This window comes from Thalassophryne amazonica, chromosome 18 (assembly GCF_902500255.1).
Source record: "Thalassophryne amazonica chromosome 18, fThaAma1.1, whole genome shotgun sequence".
NCBI lineage: Eukaryota > Metazoa > Chordata > Actinopteri > Batrachoidiformes > Batrachoididae > Thalassophryne > Thalassophryne amazonica.
Window position 1 is genome coordinate 61840568 of NC_047120.1, and position 23558 is coordinate 61864125.

The 23558-nt window shown below is 45.8% G+C and overlaps 1 protein-coding gene and 1 long non-coding RNA gene across 2 annotated transcripts in view; both read right to left on the bottom strand.

Moving 5' to 3' along the window:
- Positions 1 to 23558, bottom strand: part of grid1b (glutamate receptor, ionotropic, delta 1b) — a 977470-nt gene that overhangs the window by 363843 nt on the left and 590069 nt on the right. The gene's annotated exons all lie outside the window — the stretch shown is intronic.
- LOC117530208 lies at positions 6513 to 7241 on the bottom strand. The gene is made up of 3 exons (XR_004566236.1): positions 7101 to 7241; positions 6756 to 6762; positions 6513 to 6545 (listed from the first exon to the last, which is right to left on the bottom strand). It is a non-coding gene; the product is annotated as an uncharacterized LOC117530208 (long non-coding RNA).

A 23558-nucleotide genomic window follows, 5' to 3' on the forward strand; every position in this document is an offset into this window, starting at 1 on the left:
AGGTCCTGGAGTGGCCTGACCAGTCTCCAGACCTGAACTCAATAGAGTTGTTGGGAAAGTGTAGGTACACGGACCCACAACAGGGGGCGCAAATGAACAGACAATGGAGGAAGTCAAATAACAACACTTTACTGTTGTGAAATGGGCACAACATACACAACAGATTACAACAATAGACAAAAAGCCAAATCACAAAAGGTGTCATGTGGGCAGGCTCGAAGATAGAAGACGTCTGTCCAAAGCAGAACCGGAACCACACGATTTCCTCCGCCACCAGACCCCGGGAATACTGGAGCCGCCAAGTCCCGAACTCCCAGGTGGCCACTGCCTCCGCGTGTCGGACCTGGTACTGCTGGCGAGGAACAAAAAACAATTAAATGTGGGCGCGTTTGCACCCAGCAATCCACACGGCAGGAAAACTACCTCCACCTCTCCTTGGAAAAACAGTCTGCTATACTATGCACAAAAGTCACAAAAGGTTACTGTTGAAAAATCACACAGTCAGCTGAGAACGTTACCTTCCAGGTAGAGCGATATCTCGGCAAAGAGGTGGAGACGTCGTCCTGCTGATGTACCCCTGCTGATCAGGTGATTGGTAACAGCTGTTGCAGGTGATGCGTGACAGCTGTCACCCAGGCTGCTCCTGTGAGGCGGCTGCGCCCTCTGGTGCCTGGAGCCCGCACTCCAGACAGGGCGCCCTCTGGTGGTGGGCCAGCAGTACCTCCTCTTCTGGCGGCCCACACAACAGGACCCCCCCTCAACGGGTGCCTCCTGGCGCCCGACCAGGCTTGTCCGGGTGGCGGTGGTAGAAATCGGCCAGGAGGGCCGGGTCCAGGATGAAGCTCCTCCTCACCCAGGAGCGTTCTTCGGGACCGTACCCCTCCCAGTCCACCAAATACTGGAAGCCCCGGCCCATCCTACGGACATCCAAGAGCCGGCGTACAGTCCAAGCCGGCTCGCCATCGATGATCCGGGCAGGAGGCGGCGCCGGACCCGGAGTACAGAGGGGTGAGGTGTGATGCGGTTTAACTCGGGACACATAAAACACAGGATGGATCCGCAGTGAGGCCAGAAGCTGAAGCCTCACTGCGGCTGGACTGATGACCTTAAGGATCTTGAAAGGGCCGATGTAACGGTCCTGTAGCTTGGGGGAGTCCACTTTGAGGGGAATGTCCTTTGTGGATAACCACACCTCCTGCCCTGGCCGATACGCAGGGGCCGGGGTCCGCCGACGGTCTGCATGGGCTTTTGCCCTCGTCCGGGCCTTTAGCAAAGCAGAACGGGCGGCACACCACACCCGACGGCACTTCCGTAGGTGGGCCTGCACCGAGGGCACACCGACCTCTCCCTCAACCACCGGAAACAACGGGGGCTGATACCCCAGACACACCTCAAAAGGGGAGAGGCCGGTGGCTGAAGACACCTGGCTGTTATGGGCATACTCGATCCAGGCCAAATGGGTACTCCAGGCCGCCGGGTGCACGGCAGTCACGCAGCGCAAGGCCTGTTCCACCTCCTGGTTTACCCGTTCTGCTTGCCCGTTGGTCTGAGGGTGGTACCCGGACGAGAGACTCACCGTGGTCCCCAGTTCCCGGCAGAAGCTCCTCCAGACTTGCGAGGAGAACTGGGGACCGCGATCGGAGACGATGTCTGTTGGGATCCCATGCAGCCGGACGACGTGGTGGACCAGGAGGTCCGCTGTCTCCTGGGCTGTTGGGAGCTTCGGGAGGGCCACGAAGTGGGCCGCCTTGGAGAATCGGTCCACTATCGTGAGGATGGTGGTGTTACCCTGGGACGGCGGGAGGCCCGTGACAAAATCCAGGCTGATGTGGGACCAGGGGCGATGAGGCACAGGCAGCGGCTGGAGTAGTCCTGATGCCCTGCGATGGTCAGCCTTGCCACTGGCGCAGGTGGTGCAGGCCTGGATATAATCCCGGACGTCGGCCTCTAGGGACGCCCATCAGAAGCGCTGCCGGACAACTGCCATGGTTCTTCGCACCCCTGGATGACAGGAGAGCTTGGAGCCGTGACAGAAGTCCAGGACTGCAGCCCTAGCTTCTGGTGGGACATATAGTTTGTTCTTCGGCCCAGTTCCGGGGTCCGGGCTTCGTGCCAGGGCCTCCCGGACGGTTCTCTCTACGTCCCAGGTGAGGGTGGCCACGATAGTGGCCTCCGGGATGATGGGTTCCGGTGGATCCGACAACTCCGCTTTGACTTCATCTTCATGTACCCGGGACAAGGCATCCGATCTCTGGTTTTTGGTCCCGGGACGGTAGGTGATCCGGAAGTCAAAACGGCCGAAGAACAGTGACCAGCGGGCTTGCCTGGGGTTCAGCCGCTTGGCGGTCCTGATATACTCCAGGTTCCGGTGGTCAGTGAAAACCGTGAATGGCACGGACGTTCCCTCCAACAGATGTCTCCACTCGTCAAGAGCCTCTTTCACCGCAAGGAGTTCTCGATTGCCGACGTCATAGTTCCGTTCGGCCGGGGTCAACCTGCAGGAAAAATAGGCACACGGGTGAAAGACCTTATCGGTCTTCCCGCTCTGGGAAAGCACAGCTCCTATCCCTGAGTCTGAGGCGTCCACTTCAACCACTAACTGGCGACTAGGATCGGGCTGCACCAGAACGGGTGCAGATGAGAAGCGCCGTTTCAACTCCTTGAACGCGGCATCGCAACGATCCGACCAGGTGAAGGGGACTTTTGGTGAGGTCAGGGCTGTCAGGGGGCTAACTACCTGACTGTAGCCCTTAATGAACCTCCTGTAGAAATTTGCAAAGCCGAGGAACTGTTGCAGCTTCCTACGGCTAGTGGTTTGGGGCCAGTCTCTCACCGCCGCAACCTTGGCCGGATCAGGAGCGACGGAGTCGGGGGAGATGATAAACCCCAGGAAGGACAAAGATGTGCGGTGAAACTCACACTTCTCGCCCTTCACAAACAGCCGGTTCTCCAACAACCGCTGCAGGACCTGACGTACATGCCGGACATGAGTCTCAGGATCCGGAGAAAAGATGAGTATATCGTCTAGATATACGAAGACGAATCGGTGCAGGAAATCCCGCAAGACATCATTAACTAATGCTTGGAACGTCGCGGGGGCGTTTGTGAGGCCGAACGGCATGACCAGGTACTCAAAGTGACCTAAGGGGGTGTTAAATGCCGTCTTCCACTCGTCTCCCTTCCGGATCCGAACCAGGTGATACGCATTTCTAAGATCTAGCTTAGTGAATATTTGGGCTCCATGCAGGGGCGTGAACACTGAATCCAACAGGGGCAACGGGTATCGATTACGAACCGTGATTTCGTTCAGCCCCCTATAATCAATGCATGGACGAAGTCCGCCGTCTTTTTTACCCACAAAAAAGAAACCTGCACCCATCGGGGAGGTGGAATTCCGGATCAACCCGGCGGCTAAAGAGTCCCGGATGTAGGTCTCCATTGATTCGCGCTCAGGTCGTGAGAGGTTGTACAGCCTGCTGGACGGGAACTCAACGCCGGGAACCAAATCAATGGCACAATCGTACGGACGGTGGGGGGGAAGGGTGAGTGCCAGATCCTTACTGAACACATCCACAAGGTCATGGTACTCCACCGGCACCGTCCCTAGATTGGGCGGGACTCTGACCTCCTCCTTAGCCTGGGAACCGGGAGGAACCGAGGAACCTAAACATACCCGATGGCAGGTCTCGCTCCACTGAACCACTACCCCGGACGGCCAATCGATCCGGGGATTGTGTTTTAACATTCAGGGGAACCCTAGAATCACACGGGAGGTGGCAGGAGTCACAAAAAACTCGATCTCCTCCCGGTGATTCCCTGACACCACCAGTGTTACTGGTGGTGTCTTATGTGTGATTAGAGGGAGTAGGGAGCCATCTAGTGCCCGCACCTGCACAGGCGAGGTAAGCGCCACCAGAGGGAGCCCTATCTCCCTGGCCCATCTGCTGTCTAACAGATTCCCTTCAGAGCCCGTGTCCACCAGTGCTGGGGCCTTCAGGATTAAATCCTCATAAAGGATTGTCACTGGGAGTCGTGTGGCAATATGGGTATGTCCCATGTGAATGTTTTGGCCCACCCCTAACCCAGTGTCTAGGGGCGGGCGTTGGTGTTTAACCACTCGGGGCAGTCCCTCACTTGATGCTCTATTGAGCCACAAACAAAGCACGCTCCGCGGGCCAGCCTCCTCTGTCTAACTGGTGCCCTAAATGTGGCCCTGCTCGTGTCCATAGCTTCGTCAGCAGGGGGAGCTGTCACCACACGGAGCGTAGAGGCCGTGGAGCGTGGGGAGGGCGGAACTCGGTCGGAACCGGAAGGGAGAGGGACGGCGCGTGCCCGGCCACGCCCTTCGTCTCATTCCCGACGGCGTTCTTCTAACCGATTGTCTAATCGTATAACGAGATCAATAAGCCCGTCTAAATCCCGCGGTTCATCCTTGGCCACCAGGTGCTCCTTCAGGACCAACGATAGTCCGTTTACGAAGGCGGCGCGGAGGGCAGTGCTATTCCAGCCGGACCTCGCAGCCGCGATGCGGAAGTCAACTGCATAAGCAGCTGCGCTCCAGCGCCCCTGTCTCATTGACAGCAGCACGGCTGAAGCGGTCTGTCCTCTATTTGGGTGATCGAACACTGTTCTGAACTCCCTCACAAACCCATCATATGTCAGAAGGAGCCGTGAATTTTGCTCCCAGAGCGCTGTAGCCCAAGCGCGTGCCTCGCCGCGAAGCAGATTAATCACATAAGCTATCTTACTAGCATCAGTCGCGTACATGACGGGACGTTGTGCGAAGACGAGCGAACACTGCATAAGAAAGTCCGCGCATGTCTCCACACAACCCCCGTACGGTTCTGGAGGGCTTATGTATGCTTCAGGGGAAGGTGGGAGGGGTCGTTGAACAACCTGTGGAACGTCACTATTGCGCACAGGATCGACAGGAGGGGGAGCCGCAGCAGCGCCCTGAGGGCGCGCTTCCACCTGCGCGGCGAGAGCCTCCACCCTGCGGTTAAGGAGGACGTTCTGCTCGGTCATCAGATCCAGCCGAGCCGTAAAAGCGGTGAGGATTCGCTGCAACTCACCGATCATTCCTCCTGCAGATGCCTGTGCGCCCTGCTTTTCCATTGGCCGTTCAACGGCCGGTTGACGCCCCTCGGGGTCCATGACGTTGGCCGAGATATCCTGTTGGGAAAGTGTAGGTACACGGACCCACAACAGGGGGCGCAAATGAACGGACAATGGAGGAAGTCAAATAACAACACTTTACTGTTGTAAAATGGGCACAACATACACAACAGATTACAACAATAGACAAAAAGCCAAATCACAAAAGGTGTCGTGTGGGCAGGCTCGAAGATAGAAGACGTCTGTCCAAAGCAGAACCGGAACCACACGATTTCCTCCGCCACCAGACCCCGGGAATACTGGAGCCGCCAAGTCCCAAACTCCCAGGTGGCCACTGCCCCGCGTGTCGGACCTGGTACTGCTGGCGAGGAACAAAAAACAATTAAATGTGGGCGCGTTTGCACCCAGCAATCCACACGGCAGGAAAACTACCTCCACCTCTCGTTGGAAAAAGAGTCTGCTATACTATGCACAAAAGTCACAAAAGGTTACTGTCGAAAATCACACAGTCAGCTGAGAACGTTACCTTCCAGGTAGAGCGATATCTCGGCAAAGAGGTGGAGACGTCGTCCTGCTGATGTACCCCTGCTGATCAGGTGATTGGTAACAGCTGTTGCAGGTGATGCGTGACAGCTGTCACCCAGGCTGCTCCTGTGAGGCGGCTGCGCCCTCTGGTGCCTGGAGCCCGCACTCCAGACAGGGCGCCCTCTGGTGGTGGGCCAGCAGTACCTCCTCTTCTGGCGGCCCACACAACAAGAGTAAAATAAATAAATCTTAAAATCTCCAAAAATAAATCTTTGGAGGGAGCTGAAACTCCAAACCTGAACGATTTGGAGAAGATCTGTATGGAGGAGTGGACCAAAATCCCTGCTGCAGTGTGTGAAAACCTGGTGAAAAACTACAGGAAACATTTGACCTCTAATTGCAAACAAAGGCTACTGTACCAAATATTAACATTGATTTTCACAGGTGTTCAAATACTTATTTGCAGCAGTAACATACAAATAAATTATTTAAAAAATCATAAATTGTAATTTCCAGATTTTTTCTACATAGATTATGTCTCTCACAGTGGACATGCACCTAAGATGAAAATTTCAAACCCCTCCATGATTTCTAAGTGGGAGAATGTGCAAAACTGCAGGGTGTTCAAATACTTATTTTCCTCACTGTATACACACACACACACACACACACACACACACACACACACACACACACACACACACACACACACACACACACACACACACACACACACACTTACTTGCGTTAGATGGTTAAATTAGCAACAAGTAGATTTGACCCCTAACTTGTGCCAAATGGCATGTGACCTCTGGGGCTAAGCAACTTTAACTTTTGACCCCTGTGCAAACTGAAATTGAGGTTTGTCATGATTTTTGCTGTTTTTGCCCCGCAACTCGAGAACACTCAGCCATAGTGTTGGAGTTATTCTGTAGATACACTGTTTTATTTTATCATGCATGTTTTGTGTTCCCTGCTCTGATAGAATGTAGTTCTCTCTGCTCTGATAAAGTGTATTGTACTGATGTGATGGGTGAAGGTTACGTAAGATATGTGACATGACGTGTTTCTGCAATAGAGAATTGAATGTTCCAACCACAGTGTGATTGTGATACATCAGTCCTTTTGTCAGAAGAAGTGTGATTAATCGTTAGATGTCTTAAACACATCTTAACCGAGCCCAAGATTAAAAAAGGTTCTGAACATCCTGAATGTATTATGCAATCAGCAGTTCTGCGGCAACAGCTCACGCGCTATCACTCTTCCCCTCAGGAGCTATACCGCCCATGTATGTAGGGAAGTCCTAAATAAAAAGAGCGGGAGCGCAGGCCAGACTTTAGTGTAGCTTTGGTGTACAGCCTGACTGCACTCCTCGCAAGCTTAAATTGAATTCTATTTCTCACTTGTTTTATTGCCTGGTTGTCTCTTCCTCAAAGCAAAAGGTATTCTAAACCCGACACATAGATAGCCTGAACTATACCTTTTTGGAATCTTTAAGAGCAGACAAACAATGTGGTATACTTTCCAATATGATTGGAGGATTGTTATATGTTGACCCCTGTGTAATCCTTCATTGACTTTTCCCTTGCTCCAGCTACCACCCTGGGATGGCCACCATACATTTGTCCATGTGTAGGTCATAATGTAGTGAGGCTGGATTCTAAGTCTTGTTTAGGTACCTTAAGTGGTACGAAAAGAACCTGCTTGGCCCACAGAGTAGAAATTATGTAATATTCTGTGGAACAATCCTTTGTGAGTCCTGCGATGGAGGAGTGTGTTTGTGTGAGCTACCGTATTCACAGAACCTGTGATTCAGAAATCCTGAATTCTGTCTCTGCTGCAGCAGTTGGAACAGCCTGATCTGCTCCAAATTCATTCATTCATCACTCAGGAGAACCAGCAGGCCCCCTGAGTCGCCGCAGAGGAACGCCGGATTGCCGACTCGCCGACTCGCTGTCTGAATGCAGATCAGCTTCCACACTGTCTGATGGAGTTTGATAATGCAGACTACAGAGGAATGATTTACAATGTGAGAAATGATCAAAATCTGCCAGAATTTTTTTTTTTTTACTTCCGCACATATTGTTGCGCAGCAGCTCACAAGGCGACAGCCTCGTTCTCTCTGTGGAGCTACAAGACAAATGTAGCAAACAAAGGCACAACGCTACCATATCTTACAGACTACATATGGAGTTTTATTTACTTACTTATTTTTTTAACTAGTTGGGAGGTTTTGCAACTTATATTCCAAAGCCACATAACAAGAAACTGAAGATTAAAAATATTTCAGGCTCATGTGTGACTGAATAGGCTTTCTAGATTGTTATACATTTTTTTCTTAAATTCTTGTAAAATATACATTTCAGAAATAAACGTAACGTATACTCTAGTGCCTACTTATAGACTTGAAACTTTTCTGACAGCATAAAGCTGCATGACTTTTGTGGTTTGAAAAGATTCAGAAAAATAATTTTCTTTTGCATCACTACATTTTTTTTATAATTTCACATTTAAATAAGGGATTCATAATACGATTTGCCAATGTGATCAAAATTAGTGAAGCCTGGAAACAATTTAGATGCCATGATCTACATTTGGTTGCGATATTATACTGTAGATCACATGGGGGCTTCCCCTGATCTGCACAAGGGATGCTGGGAAGCACACAGTCACAACCAATCGAAAAGCTCCAAATAAAGCTTATTTGTGAATTCATATAATATGGTTCTCGTATATGTTATAAAGCTTAATAAGAAATAAACACTTTGAAATCTAAAAATGTTGTTTTTGTAACCAGCTAAAACCTCTGAAGTGATTTTGCAAGACATCTTACAGATGTTAGCGTGCACGACCAGAGAACACGCACCAAGTCTCATGTATGCGCAAATGCACTTCCCCTGCAATTAGACAGCATATAAGAAAGAAAAGACAATATTTGCTATGGACTTCCCTCCCCCAGATAAATATGTTCTCTTCATTAAAATGAGATGTCATTTTGAAACATTTTACAAAAATAAACCTACAACATAATACATGGATTTCGGTAGAAACTAAATTTTGTCAGTTATGTGAAATGTGAAAGGCTGTACAACTTTAAGGTAAGAAAGGTTTAAGACTTTTTTTAATGCCAGTCAGAATGAAATTTAAGACCAACATTACAATAACCAAAAATGGTGGGAACCAGGATAAATGGCTGAGGGTTAGGGACAGATTATCTACATGCTTACTGGTTTAAGACACTCTGAAAACTCTTCCTTGAAAAGCCAATTTTCATTAGATTTACGCTTTCCCATCATTATGGAAGATATATCAAGCTAGTTGAAAGTGTCTGTTGGATCTCAGATTTGTGTTCCTCAAGCTTGGGTCCTCTACTAGATGGCTGGGAGTTTGAGGGTCTGGCGTAGTATCTTAGCTATTCATAGTACTGCACTTTTCTGGACAGACACCTCTGATATTGTGCCTGGAAGCTGCTGGAGGCACTCATCCAATTTGGGGGTTGCAGCTCCTATTACCACTGGGACCTCTTTGGACTTTACTGTCAGCCCTTGGCACTTCTCTATTTTCATGTGCTCTTTCTTTCTGATGTTGCTGTCAGCTGGGGATTTGCCACATCGATTACAACTGTGGTTTTCTTTCCCTTGTCAGCCACCACTATGTCTGGTTGGTTGGCCAGCAACTGCTTGTCTGTCTAGAAATTGAGGTCTCACAGGACCTTAGCCCTGTCATTCTCAAACACCTTTAGTGGCATCTCCCATTGGGACTTGGGTACTTCTACTCCATATGTGACACAAATGTTCCTGTACATGATTCTGGATGCTTGGCTGTGCCTCTTAGTGTACACTATCCCACGATGAATCTTGCATCCTTCTATGCTGGACTGCCTCTGGGGCACATTTGCACAGCCTGCAACTTGGGTCCTGTCAGCTGTGGTAGACTCCTGCGTCTATGGATCTGGAGCTCAGGGTTTGTTCTTGTGTTGGCATGAACAGACCCTTTGTGCTGCTTTTTCAATTCACTGGTAGGTCTTCTTGATATCAGCCACTTCCTCTATCTGTCGATGGTACATCTCATGGAAGGGCTTGGTCTTCAATGATATCTCCTCCTCCTGTTCCTTATCACTGTCTGTGTTCAGTTGCCTATGGCATTCTTGTAGCAGCTAATCCTGGGGGCCCATCTTTCTGATGTATTCATGGATGCTCCTTGTCTCATCCTGGATTGTGACTCTGACAGTCACAAATCCTCGCCCTCCCTCCTGGCATTGCTCAGAGAGCCTCAGGGTACTTGATTTTGGGTGGACAACTCCATGCATGATGAGGAGTTTGCGTGTCTTGACATCAGTGTCTCCTCCTGTGGCCAATTTATTATCGCACCTGGGTATCTAAAGATTGATAGGGTGTATGTATTGATGGCTCAAATCTTATTCCTACCACTGAGCTGGCTTCTCAGCACCTGTCTTACCTTTTGGGGGTATTTGGCTGTGGCTGACCTTCTTGCATCTTCATTGTGGTTCCCATTGGCTTGTGTGATACTTGTAGCTGTCCCATATGTCTCCTATCCTGCCTTCTGGCAACTACACCCCCTCAGTCCACATCACTGTCCCTGTCTTTACCACCATTCAGCCACACTTATCCCATCTGAATGACATCCCAATATCCTCCCTGTAGATCCGGATGAGGTGGATCAGTGAGTCAGTGTGTCACTCACTATTGGCATATAGCTTGATGTCATCCATGTACAGGAGGTGGATGATGGTTACTCCATTCCTGAATCGATGTCCATAACCATGCTTTGTTGTGTGTTGGCTGAGGGAGTTAAGGCCTATGCAGAACAGCAGTGGGGACAGTGACACCTTGGTATATTCCACACTTGATGGTGAGTTGTGTGATTTCCTTGGAGTCGGCATCCAGTCTGCCTGGTCTTAAAGTCCTGGTGTATCGCTCACTCAACCTGTAGCTAGTACTTTGAACCTCTGGTATTGTTTCCAATGCCATTCTGAGGTGTGCGCATGTGTTGACTCATGTGCCTACTCAACTTGGTTGCCATGTTGTCTGATTCATGCTTCCATGTTATGGAGAGGCAGGTAATTGGCTGGTAGTTTGAGGGGTCCTTCATGATCAGGATTGTCCTGCCCTGTGTAAGCCAGCATGGGCAAGTACCTGCTCTTTGTAGCCCACCCATATGTACAGTCAGGTGCACATGGAGCGCTGTTAGCTGGTGCTGCCCAGCTCTTCATCCCTGAGACTTGTTTTTGGATGTCTGCCATTGTGATGTTCATTGTTACTTGTTCTGTGAGGTAGCTGTGCTATGCTCTTAGGTCTACCATTCACTTGTCATTGGTGTTGTGTGATGTCTTTTTCTCCCAGATGTTCTTCCAGTATTGCTCAGTCTCAGTTCTGGGTGGGTCCATTCTTGTATTACTCTTTTTCCCTTTCAGCTAGGAGTACACCCTGATGAGTCATTGAAGAACAGATCATTTATTTTATTGACCTCTACATCTCTGGTGTATGTCCTCAGCTGAGTAGCCAAAGCTGTGAGCCTTTTTTTTTTTTGGCAGTTTCCAGGGCCTCAGTTATAGACATCTTGTACTTCTTACCCACCCAGGACCTGTGTCTCATGATGCCCCTCTGTACCTCTGTTAGTTGGCTAACATCCTTCTGGGCTTTCTGAATTTGGGCCTCCAATCTTCTTCTCCATGGAGAGCTCTCCCTTTCTGGGGTATTCTTGATCTTATACCCAAGTGTGTCAAGGATTACTGTGGCAGTGGCACATATGAGCTCACTGGTCTCTGTAATGTTGGAAGTGGGGATGGTGAGTAGAGCTGTGTCAGTGTCTGCAAGCATCTCTTCTGAAGGGACTTTGTCAGTGAGCCGAGGGAGTTGTACTCTTTGTTGTGTTGCCATCTGCTTTAGTCAACTACAGATTAATTAAACTCCAAGACAGAGCTATTAGAATAACAAATAAAACTGTGACACCTGGGTAACAGATTAACTAGGGGATTGCCTGTTGGGCTGATATACATTAGGGACCTTGTAGCCTTAAACATGAAGGCTGAACAGGAACCCTGAAAATGAGTGAAATGGCTAATGGGGCTTTGGTGAAACAAGATGTCCTCTGTGATGGATCAGGCGGAGGAGGTGATGTCTTATCACCAAATGACTGTGACAGTGGAGAAAGGCTGCAACAGGGTCTCAGATCTCAATCATCTGGGATTTCCCAGCTATCGTACCAGGCTAAGGATCTGTCAAGGACTGTGGGTCGGCATGCAATGACAGTCAAACATTAAACAAACCCACGTACAAGTGTCTCTAGGTTGACCCTGGATGTAGATTTTTTCCGAGTCCATCTTCCCATCCAGGAAGCGTCCAAGAGGCAGTCTTCCTTTCCAAAGAGGGATTGCCACAAGGACTAATCCTTGATTTGTATACTGCTGCACTTCAACTTTTTTATGTTATTTATTGAAAAAGACTGGAAACAATCAGTTTCAGTAAGTAAGTAAGTAAGTACTTAAGTAAAATTAATAGAAGGATCTTATAATTTAAAAGGGTTTTAAAGTGAGAACCGATGTGAAAAGCAGATGTTCTTCAGCATTGGGGAGTTCAACTGTGGAACATCTTAGTGACTGAATTAAATTGTCTAACGCGGCCTATTTCCTTTCCAGTCACTGAATGTAAAAATTTTTATTGTATGAAATGGATAGTTTGATATTTTATTTACATGAATTGATGTGTTTTGTTTGACATTTTTTTCCTGTTGATGCACACAAAAGAGTGACACTGAAAATGAGTCCCATCAACAAAAAATATTGATATTAAAACCACATGACTTCACGTGAATTAAACAGCATCATGTGTCACTGCGTTCTATTTCAGATGAACTAATGTGTGTTCTAAATGTGTGAACAAGCTTACCAAACAACCAATTTAACCTCACTTAACCTTTCGGTGAAGCTCCTCACCGCCTCGTTATATAAGAATTAAGAATTAAAGCACTGAACCTGGCGACTTTAAAGGTGTTTCCCAAACATTAAGCGTGCACATGCGTGTGTGTGTATTTGTGAGTGTGCAGGGATGCGTGCAGAGGTAATGAGGTATTAGGGAGAGTGGGATGCTTTTTAGGTGTCATTTATCACTTTGACAGTAGGTGGTGGGGGGGTGATCAGTCAGGAGTCCGACTCAACACGATAGAGAAAGTGTCGGACATAACTGACAAATACTGACCGTAACTGACCATTAAGATGAATACAAATCTGCAAATATAATCTCAATATACTGAGGTGACATATGTCTACAATATCAGTTGAAAACAATTTTATTTTGTGATTAAAAACATTTCTTTTTCTCCTGGCAGATTTTGAAATTAGCCTAATTTACTGCTTCCTTCACATCCTGACAACAATTTGATGGGTAAAATACACATAAATTGACAATGACTTCAATTTGATACAAATTTTACCGTTGGCACCATTTTGGCTCAATGTAAGACAAAAACATTGCGCTCGTTTAATAGTAGTGTTGATATGATGAAAATTCAGTAAGGTATATCTTATATATTATATTCCAATTCTAAGGTGGAACTATGCCAGTATACTAAGGTATATCTAAATATCTAAAAAGGAAGAGTAAAATAGAAGAGTAGAAAAGAGTAGAGTAGAGCCACTTAGGTGCCTGGTCTTGAGAACCAGGGATGGTAGTTTGATGACATAGACACTATGAGTGACTGAACATGTTACCACAGATCAGGTGTAATGGCACTTCAACAACACCAATTTTATCCCTTACAGCACCTGTGACATCATTTCATGATCAAACCAACAGGCCTCACTAAGACTGAATCACGGTCCAGGAAGATGATTTATTGAACTGACTGATTTGATGTAGAACAACAATCGACGGTCCATTCACACGATGACGTGAAGTGGCTGATGCTGCCCGACATAGCAGACTCTCAAAAATCTGCAAAACGCAGAGATGGCTCACACAAGTGGTCCAAATTTCCTCTGCCAGTTGAGGCAGAGGAAAGATGTATCGTTATCTTTGGCTGCTTTCAGTGATGCCGGTATTTGGTTAGACTCTTTCTCTCCGGTTGTTCTGTCTGAGTTATTTTCATTGGTTGCTTCGTCCAAACCATCGGCATGTTTATTGGACCCCATTCCTGCCAGGCTGCTCAAGGAAGTCCTACCATTATTTAATGCTTCAATCTTAAATATGATCAATCTATCTTTGTTAGTTGGTTATGTACCACAGGCCTTTAAGGTGGCAGTAATTAAACCATTACTTAAAAAGCCATCACTTGACCCAGCTATCTTAGCTAATTATAGGCCAATTTCCAACCTTCCTTTTCTCTCAAAGATTCTTGAGAGGGTAGTTGTAAAACAGCTAACTGAACACCTGCAGAGGAATAGTCTATTTGAAGAGTTTCAGTCAGGTTTTAGAATTCATCATAGTACAGAAACAGCATTAGTGAAGGTTACAAATGATCTTCTTATGGCTTCGGACAGTGGACTTATCTCTGTGCTTGTTCTGTTGGACCTCAGTGCTGCTTTTGATACCGTTGACCATAAAATTTTATTACAGAGATTAGAGCATGTCATAGGTATTAAAGGCACTGCGCTGCGGTGGTTTGAATCATATTTGTCTAATAGATTACAGTTTGTTCATGTAAATGGGGAATCTTCTTCACAGACCTAAAGTTAATTATGGAGTTCCACAAGGTTCTGTGCTAGGACCAATTTTATTCACTTTATACATGCTTCCCTTAGGCAGTATTATTAGACGGTATTGCTTAAATTTTCATTGTTACGCAGATGATACCCAGCTTTATCTATCCATGAAGCCAGAGGATACACACCAATTAGCTAAACTGCAGGATTGTCTTACAGACATAAAGACATGGATGACCTCTAATTTCCTGCTTTTAAACTCAGATAAAACTGAAGTTATTGTACTTGGCCCCACAAATCTTAGAAACATGGTGTCTAACCAGATCGTTACTCTGGATGGCATTTCCCTGATCTCTAGTAATACTGTGAGAAATCTTGGAGTCATTTTTGATCAGGATATGTCATTCAAAGCGCATATAAACAAATATGTAGGACTGCCTTTTTGCATTTACGCAATATCTCTAAAATCAGAAAGGTCTTGTCTCAGAGTGATGCTGAAAAACTAATTCATGCATTTATTTCCTCTAGGCTGGACTATTGTAATTCATTATTATCAGGTTGTCCTAAAAGTTCCCTAAAAAGCCTTCAGTTGGTTCAGAATGCTGCAGCTAGAGTACTGACGGGGGACTAGCAGGAGAGAGCATATCTCACCCGTGTTGGCCTCTCTTCATTGGCTTCCTGTTAATTCTAGAATAGAATTTAAAATTCTTCTTCTTACTTATAAGGTTTTGAATAATCAGGTCCCATCTTATCTTAGGGACCTCGTAGTATCATATTACCCCATAGAGCGCTTCGCTCTCAGACTGCGGGCTTACTTGTAGTTCCTAGGGTTTGTAAGAGTAGAATGGGAGGCAGAGCCTTCAGCTTTCAGGCTCCTCTCCTGTGGAACCAGCTCCCAATTCAGATCAGGGAGACAGATACCCTCTCTACTTTTAAGATTAGGCTTAAAACTTTCCTTTTCGCTAAGGCTTATAGTTAGGGCTGGATCGGGTGACCCTGGACCATCCCTTGGTTATGCTGCTTTAGACGTAGATTGTGGGGGGGTTCCCATGATGCACTGTTTCTTTCTCTTTTTGCTCCGTATGCATCACTCTGCATTTAATCATTAGTGATCGATCTCTGCCCCCCTTCACGGCATGTCTTTTTCCTGGTTTTTTCCCTCAGCCCCAACCAGTCTCAGCAGAAGACTGCCCCCTCCCTGAGCCTGGTTCTGCTGGAGGTTTCTTCCTGTTAAAAGGGAGTTTTTCCTTCCCACTGTTGCCAAGTGCTTGCTCATAGGGGGTCGTTTTGACCGTTGGGGTTTTTTATAATTATTGTATGGCCTTGCCTTACAATATGGAGCGCCTTGGGGCAACTGTTTGTTGTGATTTGGCACTATATAAGAAAAAAGTTGATTGATTGATTGAGGGTGAGTGCTTTGGTAGCTCACTCTGCAGAGCTGTGGCAAAACTTGGCGGAGGTGATTGCTGACTCAATGTTTATTATTTCACGTGATATAGTCTGTATAAATTCGACATAATTCTGCCATTGTGTCACTTGCTACTGGTGCATTGTCCAGACAGGTTCTACACCAGGCCTCTACTGGTGGTTGGCTCTCACTGCGGTATTGTATCACTTCCTGTTCCGGAGCACAGCGGTGTTTTGCTGTATCTGTTAGCTGTTTAATCTGCGCAGTTAGATTGATCTAGTTATCTAGATAACGATTTGTTTCCCCAGTGTAATCTTAACGTGCCTTAACTAAAGCACTCCCTCTGCTGAATCACCTCTAAATTATTTACACATTATTCACTTTGCGTGTTTTTAGGAATCCGCTAGCTTAGCGCAGCTACTAGCTCTTAGCCGGTTTAGCATGGCGGCTTCTCTTGTCTCTCCCGCACTTTTCTGCTCTGGGTGTGAAATGTTTAGTTATTCCTCGGCCTCCTTTAGCAGTAATGGTACTTGTAATAAGTGTAGCTTATTCGTAGCTTTGGAGGCCAGGCTGGGCGAATTGGAGACTCGGCTCCGCACCGTGGAAAATTCTACAGCTAGCCAGGCCCCTGTAGTCAGTGAGGACCAAGGTAGATTAGCCGCCGTTAGTTCCCCTCTGGCAGATCCCGAGCAGCCGGGAAAGCAGGCCGACTGGGTGACTGTGAGGAGGAAGCGTAGTTCTAACAGAAGCCCCGTGTACACCGCCAACCCGTTCACATTTCTAACCGTTTTTCCCCACTCGACGACACACCCGCCGAGGATCAAACTCTGGTTATTGGCGACTCTGTTTTGAGAAATGTGAAGTTAGCGACACCAGCAACCATAGGCAATTGTCTTCCGGGGGCCAGAGCAGGCGACATTGAAGGAAATTTGAAACTGCTGGCTAAGGCTAAGCGTAAATTTGGTAAGATTGTAATTCACGTCGGCCGTAATGACACCCGGTTACGCCAATCGGAGGTCACTAAAATTAACATTGAATCGGTGTGTAACTTTGCAAAAACAATGTCGGACTCTGTAGTTTTCTCCTGGCCCCTCCCCAATCGGACCGGGAGTGACATGTTTAGCCGCATGTTCTCCTTGAATTGCTGGCTGTCTGAGTGGTGTCCAAAAAATGAGGTGGGCTTCATAGATAATTGGCAAAGCTTCTGGGGAAAACCTGGTCTTGTTAGGAGAGACGGCATCCATCCCACTTTGGATGGAGCAGCTCTCATTTCTAGAAATCTGGCCAATTTTCTTAAATCCTCCAAACCGTGACTATCCAGGGTTGGGACCAGGAAGCAGAGTTGTAGTCTTACACACCTCTCTGCAGCTTCTCTCCCCCTGCCATTCCCTCATTACCCCATCCCTGTAGAGACGGTGCCTGCTCCCAGACTACCAATAACCAGCAAAAATCTATTTAAGCATAAAAATTCAAAAAGAAAAATAATATAGCACCTTCAACTGCACCACAGACTAAAACAGTTAAATGTGGTCTATTAAACATTAGGTCTCTCTCTTCTAAGTCCCTGTTGGTAAATGATATAATAATTGATCAACATATTGATTTATTCTGCCTTACAGAAACCTGGTTACAGCAGGACGAATATGTTAGTTTAAATGAGTCAACACCCCCGAGTCACACTAACTGTCAGAATGCTCGTAGCATGGGCCGAGGCGGAGGATTAGCAGCAATCTTCCATTCCAGCTTATTAATTAATCAAAAACCCAGACAGAGCTTTAATTCATTTGAAAGCTTGACTCTTAGTCTTGTCCATCCAAATTGGAAGTCCCAAAAACCAGTTTTATTTGTTGTTATCTATCGTTCACCTGGTCGTTACTGTGAGTTTCTCTGTGAATTTTCAGACCTTTTGTCTGACTTAGTGCTTAGCTCAGATAAGATAATTATAGTGGGCGATTTTAACATCCACACAGATGCTGAGAATGACAGCCTCAACACTGCATTTAATCTATTATTAGACTCTATTGGCTTTGCTCAAAATGTAAATGAGTCCACCCACCACTTTAATCATATCTTAGATCTTGTTCTGACTTATGGTATGGAAATAGAAGAATTAACTGTATTCCCTGAAAACTCCCTTCTGTCTCATCATTTCTTAATAACATTTACATTTACTCTGATGGACTACCCAGCAGTGGGGAATAAGTTTCATTACACTAGAAGTCTTTCAGAAAGCACTGTAACTAGGTTTAAGGATATGATTCCTTCTTTATGTTCTCTAATGTCATATACCAACACAGTGCAGAGTAGCTACCTAAACTCTGTAAGTGAGATAGAGTATCTTGTCAATAGTTTTACATCCTCATTGAAGACAACTTTGGATGCTGTAGCTCCTCTGAAAAAGAGAGCTTTAAATCAGAAGTGCCTGACTCCATGGTATAACTCACAAACTCGCAGCTTAAAGCAGATAACCCATAAGTTGGAGAGGAAATGGCATCTCACTAATTTAGAAGATCTTCATTTAGCCTGGAAAAAGAGTCTGTTGCTCTATAAAAAAGCCCTCCGTAAAGCTAGGACATCTTTCTAGTCATCACTAATTGAAGAAAATAAGAACAACCCCAGGTTTCTTTTCAGCACTGTAGCCAGGCTGACAAAGAGTCAGAGCTCTATTGAGCTGAGTATTCCATTAACTTTAACTAGTAATGACTTCATGACTTTCTTTGCTAATAAAATTTTAACTATTAGAGAAAAAATTACTCATAACCATCCCAAAGACGTATCGTTATCTTTGGCTGCTTTCAGTGATGCCGGTATTTGGTTAGACTCTTTCTCTCAGATTGTTCTGAGTTATTTTCATTAGTTACTTCATCCAAACCATCAACATGTCTATTAGACCCCATTCCTACCAGGCTGCTCAAGGAAGCCCTACCATTATTTAATGCTTCGATCTTAAATATGATCAATCTATCTTTGTTAGTTGGCTATGTACCACAGGCTTTTAAGGTGGCAGTAATTAAACCATTACTTAAAAAGCCATCACTTGACCCAGCTATCTTAGCTAATTATAGGCCAATCTCCAACCTTCCTTTTCTCTCAAAAATTCTTGAAAGGGTAGTTGTAAAAACAGCTAACTGATCATCTGCAGAGGAATGGTCTATTTGAAGAGTTTCAGTCAGGTTTTAGAATTCATCATAGTACAGAAACAGCATTAGTGAAGGTTACAAATTATCTTCTTATGGCCTCAGACAGTGGACTCATCTCTGTGCTTGTTCTGTTAGACCTCAGTGCTGCTTTTGATACTGTTGACCATAAAATTTTATTACAGAGATTAGAGCATGCCATAGGTATTAAAGGCACTGCGCTGCGGTGGTTGAATCATATTTGTCTAATAGATTACAATTTGTTCATGTAAATGGGGAATCTTCTTCACAGACTAAGGTTAATTATGGAGTTCCACAAGGTTCTGTGCTAGGACCAATTTTATTCACTTTATACATGCTTCCCTTAGGCAGTATTATTAGACGGTATTGCTTAAATTTTCATTGTTACGCAGATGATACCCAGCTTTATCTATCCATGAAGCCAGAGGACACACACCAATTAGCTAAACTGCAGGATTGTCTTACAGACATAAAGACATGGATGACCTCTATTTCCTGCTTTTAAACTCAGATAAAACTGAAGTTATTGTACTTGGCCCCACAAATCTTAGAAACATGGTGTCTAACCAGATCCTTACTCTGGATGGCATTACCCTGACCTCTAGTAATACTGTGAGAAATCTTGGAGTCATTTTTGATCAGGATATGTCATTCAAAGCGCATATTAAACAAATATGTAGGACTGCTTTTTGCATTTACGCAATATCTCTAAAATTAGAAAGGTCTTGTCTCAGAGTGATGCTGAAAAACTAATTCATGCATTTATTTCCTCTAGGCTGGACTATTGTAATTCATTATTATCAGGTTGTCCTAAAAGTTCCCTGAAAAGCCTTCAGTTAATTCAAAATGCTGCAGCTAGAGTACTAACGGGGACTAGAAGGAGAGAGCATATCTCACCCATATTGGCCTCTCTTCATTGGCTTCCTGTTAATTCTAGAATAGAATTTAAAATTCTTCTTCTTACTTATAAGGTTTTGAATAATCAGGTTCCATCTTATCTTAGGGACCTCGTAGTACCATATCACCCCAATAGAGCGCTTCGCTCTCAGACTGCAGGCTTACTTGTAGTTCCTAGGGTTTGTAAGAGTAGAATGGGAGGCAGAGCCTTCAGCTTTCAGGCTCCTCTCCTCTGGAACCAGCTCCCAATTCAGATCAGGGAGACAGACACCCTCTCTACTTTTAAGATTAGGCTTAAAACTTTCCTTTTTGCTAAAGCTTATAGTTAGGGCTGGATCAGGTGACCCTGAACCATCCCTTAGTTATGCTGCTATATGGGGGGTTCCCATGATGCACTGTTTCTTTCTCTTTTTGCTCTGTATGCACCACTCTGCATTTAATCATTAGTGATTGATCTCTGCTCCCCTCCACAGCATGTCTTTTTCCTGGTTCTCTCCCTCAGCCCCAACCAGTCCCAGCAGAAGACTGCCCCTCCCTGAGCCTGGTTCTGCTGGAGGTTTCTTCCTGTTAAAAGGGAGTTTTTCCTTCCCACTGTAGCCAAGTGCTTGCTCACAGGGGGTCGTTTTGACCGTTGGGGTTTTACATAATTATTGTATGGCCTTGCCTTACAATATAAAGCGCCTTGGGGCAACTGTTTGTTGTGATTTGGCGCTATATAAAAAAAAAATTGATTGATTGATTGATTGATTGATTGATATTCCTACACATTTCCTAACGCCCACGTGATCCAGAGGAGGTGGTGGAGGTGAAAAGAGCAGTAACAGCATACTAGCAGAGGTGATGTAGTAGCAGAGGAGCTCAACGCTGGCCAGTATTTTAGCATTAATGTTGAAGACTTTAAGTATGTCCAAATGTCAACATTGCCCGACTGATGTCCACTTAGCTCCTTCAGAATCTAGTGGACTTTGGCGCTGGCTGACGTTAATAAACTTTTCACTATCCATTGGCAAATGCCACTGGGCCATTACACTGTGAGTATGAAAACAGTGTGTAATAATGATGCTTATTTTCAAAATAATTGGACTGGCTACAAACTGTAAGAAGGGAGAGCAGGTGGTAACATGGGACAGCAGTCAGATTGATTCATAGACTGGGGTTTGATTCCACACCTGCGCTTCAGGCTTCCTCTCTGGGTCCTTGGACAAGACACTTAGCCTGCATTGTCTCAGTCCACCCAACTGGGAATGGGTACATACCATGGATGAGGGAGGAACCTGTGATGGACTGGTGTCCAATCCAGAGGGAGTCATTGACTTTCATCCACTTTACACTACGGGTTCCTCAGGAGCTGTGCAGGACTTAGTAGATCTCAGCATCTTAAACTCAACATCTAAGCACATCAACCAAGATTACATCAGATTGCTGAGTTAGAAGTCTTCCAGAGGTTGAAAAGCAACATAGGCTTGATGTCCCAGAACCATGCTTCTGGTCTTCAGGACAGTTCCAACCACCAAATGTCATGTCTCTTTGTTAAATATGGTGCAAAATTTTTTTTGTTTTACAAAGCAGCACCTTGTGCAGTGGCTAAAAATCTTCATGCTTGATTGTAAATGTTTAAATATCACACTGCTAATCTGTGAGCACTACGAAATTTTTGCATAGATCCAAGTAAACCAGCATGGTGGTTGAGGGGGACCAGCTGGCAAAACCTCTTAAAATCTCGGCCTGGAGGTCGGGACAAGTACAGTGCTTCAAGCGTGAAGTGAGGATGCGGCACTTTCTCTAACGCATTGATTTTTAACACGTGCTTCCAACCTGGATGCATTTTTAAAGGGTAGCATTTACAAAAGGATCCATCTTGAGGCTAACAGATGCTCACACGGAAAACCTCAGTCAAGTTGTGTTGTTTATCTGAGAAAGACAGCCACCAAAACAAGGACATATTCCTCCAACAGCCACTTTACAGACTTTGTCATGCTTAAAATATTCAGCAGACAGTGCGTGTCTCCCAGTCAAAGAGCCAGCGGCTGTTTGCCACCCGTGCCTGTACGATTAAGCGAAATGACTCCGACAATAAATGTGGATCCTTGTTTATGTTTGACCAGACCTCTTCACGTCCATCTGTCTTGTGGATTACGGCTGTGCGGAGCCTCTTCACAATCATCTGTCCACTCTTTAGTGGTGGCGGTTTGCGCTAAAGTGACATTTACAGGACCTCAAGCAAACCCAAGCAACACTCAGTAGGAACCCGGACAGTGAATGATTCTCCATAAACATGTTGGCTGGTGGCGAGGATAATGCTCAGACTGTGAAGGACTGAATGTCCTTCCCTCAGGACGCTGAGAAAAAAATGTATTAAGTCAGCACACTCAATCTTTTGTGCGCACGGCCAGAACTTCAATAAATATTCACAGAAAACATCCATTTCCCTTGTCGTTGTTTTGCATTGGTGTAATTCTGTTCAGTTTAGATGGGAAAAAAAGCTTTTGTTGAAGCGAATGGACTACAGAATCAGGGGCCGTCTTGTTCTTATCTGCGCCTGTGCACCAGATGTTGTCCATTCACTTCAAACATAAAGTTGCAGTATTTCTGGATGAAACTCAAGAAGACATGGCAACACAAAGCAATGAGAAGGTGATAAAAGTCTATTCTAAAGACTATTGGTTTAAGCTGACGAAGTAAGTGGTGGCAACTTTGGCACTATAATGGACACACACACACACACACACACACACACACACACACACACACACACACACACACACACACACACACACTTTAAATGCAGTTCGGAATTTTGGGAATGAGATAATTATGACCTTATTATGAGACCTTATGAGAGGGGAGCAGCGGTCATGTGATCACTCCAATCTGACATGGCTATCTGAAAATGCACTTAAAATGTTTCCATAAAATTCTGCATGGAGATGATGAAGAATTGATTAAATATTGGTGATGTCAAAATGTTTTCTGTGCAGTGCAAACAGCATTTTTTTTTTACTTTTCACGAAGCTGCTCTATGAGGTCACAAAGCTCTGTATATGCAACCCCTTGACTAATGCATCTTTTCGCATTTCTAGACACTCTGTAATGACGACTCACATCGCTTGCACTCTTTGACTGTCCTTGTTTTGCTTTGTGAAACTAAAAAACCTCCAGCTGTGTCACACAGAATGTTTTAAACCTTGAGATCTGCTGAAATGCTACAAAGGACGTGACTGGCAAATGAAATTCTACTGGCTGGTGAAGGTGTGGGGGCTGTTTTATTTGGTTGCTTTTTTGGTGGACATGTGTTGTGGCATTTGGCAGGTGAGCGAAGAAGTTCATTTTGGATGCTACCAGTGTCTCTTTCTGAACATCCATCCATCAAAGAGTTAGGATCAGTGACCAGCAAATCAGTCAGTCCTACCACCAAGATAACACACGAGGCTGGAGTCCAGAAACCAGAGAGGACCAGAAACGTCCAAACTTCAAACAAACGCCCTTCTCAGGCCTGAAGAGAAACTCTCCAACAAGAGTGTGAAATATCTCTCCGGCCTCTTCGTCTCCCTGAGGAGTAAAACTGCCCGGTGGTTCCTCTCAGCTATCACAAGCAGCTGAGAGGAGGGACAGAGGTCGACATCTCATCCCAGAAACAGAACAGCGTCTGGGAGGGATAGTGGGCCCAGAGGACAGTCTGCATATCAAGGACACAGTTGCTTACCCATAACTGGAGAGAGAGAGAGAGAGAGAGAGAGAGAGAGAGAGAGAGAGAGAGAGAGAGAGAGAGAGAGAGAGAGAGAGAGAGAGAGAGAGA